We start from the raw sequence: 2,793 nt of genomic DNA on the forward strand, positions 1-2,793 counted from the left end.
GGTGCGGGCACAACACCGAGGGTTGCGATCCGTTGCCGGTCACGAAAAAAGACAAAAAGGAGAAAACAAAAAAAGATTCATTCCTTGAAGATACTTAGAGTCCAATTGATAGAAATATGTGTAAAACTAAACAAAAAACAGCAACCCCGGAGTTTGAGAAAAACAAAATGCAGAAAGAGACTTCATTCTTCTCTGTGGGTCATGGAATGCTTGGTAGGTGAGCTAACTTTTGGCTGTGAGATGGAAGACTAGGGACTAGCCAGGAAAGGGACAGTTCAAAAGCATAGAATAATGCATGGCAGAGCACAGTCCAGGAACTGCAAGTAGCTTAGTGGAGCCTGAAGTGGTAAAGGAAGGATCAGGACAACGAAGTTGGGAAGATGGAAAGGAACAAAAAGCTATTTATGTGATAAAATGGAAAGAATTTGGGAATTTGATATGCAAGTTGGAAAAAGTATTTTATGGTAAAGCAGATGCAAATTAGAACTGTGACAGTAAGGGTGACAAAGAACTACAGAGTCCAGAGGACTTAGTTACATGCTGGGTGTGATTGAATGAGGTGCAGAGATGAGATAGGGCCAGGTTTCTAGTGTGGGCGAAGTGTAGGTGGTGGCCAATCACTGGGCTGGAAATATAAAAGGGAGATCAGATTTTAAGCTCTGAGAAAAAGATGATTGTTTGGATTTTTAATATACTTAGAGAAGATCTGAGGTCCTGATGGAATTGGGGTCTCATGCTTTTAGATAAAATGCTTACAGATACTGAGTCGATGATTTTAAAAGAGGGAGTGGGGAGAGAGGACATGTCAGCTTGTATGTGAGACCGAAAACCTTGAAAAGATTTCCCTGAAAGTCCACATGGGTTAAAAAAAAAAAAAATGAGAGAGCCCTCAAGGACTCCAACATCTAAGATAAACACCTCAAAAGGAAGATTGAGAACAAGCTTTCAGAAGTGTAAGAGAATGACCCGAGAGTTGTCATGGAAAGAATCTCATGAGACAGAGTGGCAAACTGGGTCAAGTTCTGCAGCGAAGTCATGTAAGGTGAGGACAGTACATCACCAACTAGTCTGGCCACAAGGAGGTTGTCTGTGGCCTTTCCTGGGTGGTTTAGTAGAGCAACTGAGACAGAGGCTAAAAGCCTACCTCCAATTGTTCCAGGAAGGAATGTAAAGTGAGAAGTGGAGATGTTTACTATAGATAATTATTTCAAGAGAAGATCCTATGAAGGGAACGGGAAATACAGGTTTTTAACTAAAGGAAAATGTGAGATAAAAATTAATGTTTTTCTTTTCTAATGGGAGAGACTTGAGAGCTACAGGTCAGTGAAGCTGGTGAGGTTGGAGACCCAGGAGAGGGAGAAGTGACAAAAGGAGCCCAGCCCAAAGGAGGTGAGAGAGGATTCCAAACACAGGTGATAGCATCCTTGAACAGGTGGAAGATGGGCACAAACTGAAATGTTTCCAAACAGCTGTGCAGAACCTGAGAGCATCCTTCCCAGACAGTTAAGTCCTGGAAGCGAGTGAGGTGGTGATGGGACAGAGTTTGAGGACTGAGAGAAGTTTGGCAGAGTCCCTGAATGTACTGGCTGAGGACAGGAAATGTATGGATAGCAACGTGTAGAAAAATTGCCCATTAGTGTTGAAGTATAACTGAGCTTAGAGACATGAATTTCTGGTTCCAGTTCCAGTTCTAGGCAGATGTCCATTCTTATTCCTGGCCCTAAGAGGTGAGAAATGTGGCAGTCGTATTATGGGATGCAGCAACATTATTCCCAAGTGCCAAGGCGACATGGGCGCAAACCAAAAGGAAATTGTGCATTCTGAAAACTTTCAAAATTATTAAGAGGCTCAACTTCTCTCGTGAAGCCTCGTCATCGATCTCTTCATTCCATCCTGCCTTCCTATGCCCGTTGGGCACAGACAAGCTAAGTTGCTCCTCTTCCTGTCAGCCGCACCTTCCCAAGGCTTTCTATTTACTTCCAACTCCACTTTCCTTTTTTCAGTGACATTGGGACCAGCAACAGCCATAGGAGACCCTTCTTGTCTGCAGGATGATTGTGTCCACAGAGGCCATTTGCAGAACATCAGAGGGCAGGTATGTTATCTCCATTCTGGGGAGATTATACTGTATACGTAATCACCAACACTCCCTGTCTGGATACATTCAATTAATAACAATCCATCTTTCCAAAGACCACAATGAATTCAGGAGCCGTCGCCTCTTCAGAGTGTTTTCACAACTGAAATTGCTCTTAGAGATAGTAGAGGGAAAAATCAAATTAAGTCATTTCCCTCCTACCCTTTTGCTACCTACTTGGAAATCATTAGTACAAATGATAGCTGGCCTGGCAGCAGCAATGCAATCAAAACAACCACATCCATCTCAGTGAACAATGCCGCTAGCTTGGGTATTCCATTGGCTGCTAATTAACAGTGACACACATTAACAGCCCCAGCAGCAGGGTCAACACGGCATTAGTAGCACCTTAATGCAGACAGAAATGATAGATATTAAAGTCTTTTCTCCAGCCCACCAAAAGGGGCAGGGGGCTGGAATTGGAAGTCACTTGATAGCAGATATCACATGGAAACAGCATCTCTAAAGCAGCAAGCTTCTTACAGCTGAGAGAAGGAGAGAGAGTCCTATATGAAAAAGAGTTCCTGCTTCTGGGTCTGAGTAATTTCATGTTTCATTTAATAGAACTTTTTAGAATTTTATGTTTAATTTCATGTAGACCTGAACAAAAGAGATTACCACCACATGGAGTTAGGAAGAGGATCAAGATTGGCCCA

The sequence above is a fragment of the Galeopterus variegatus genome, unplaced genomic scaffold (genome assembly GCF_000696425.1).
Source record: "Galeopterus variegatus unplaced genomic scaffold, G_variegatus-3.0.2 Scaffold9392, whole genome shotgun sequence".
NCBI lineage: Eukaryota > Metazoa > Chordata > Mammalia > Dermoptera > Cynocephalidae > Galeopterus > Galeopterus variegatus.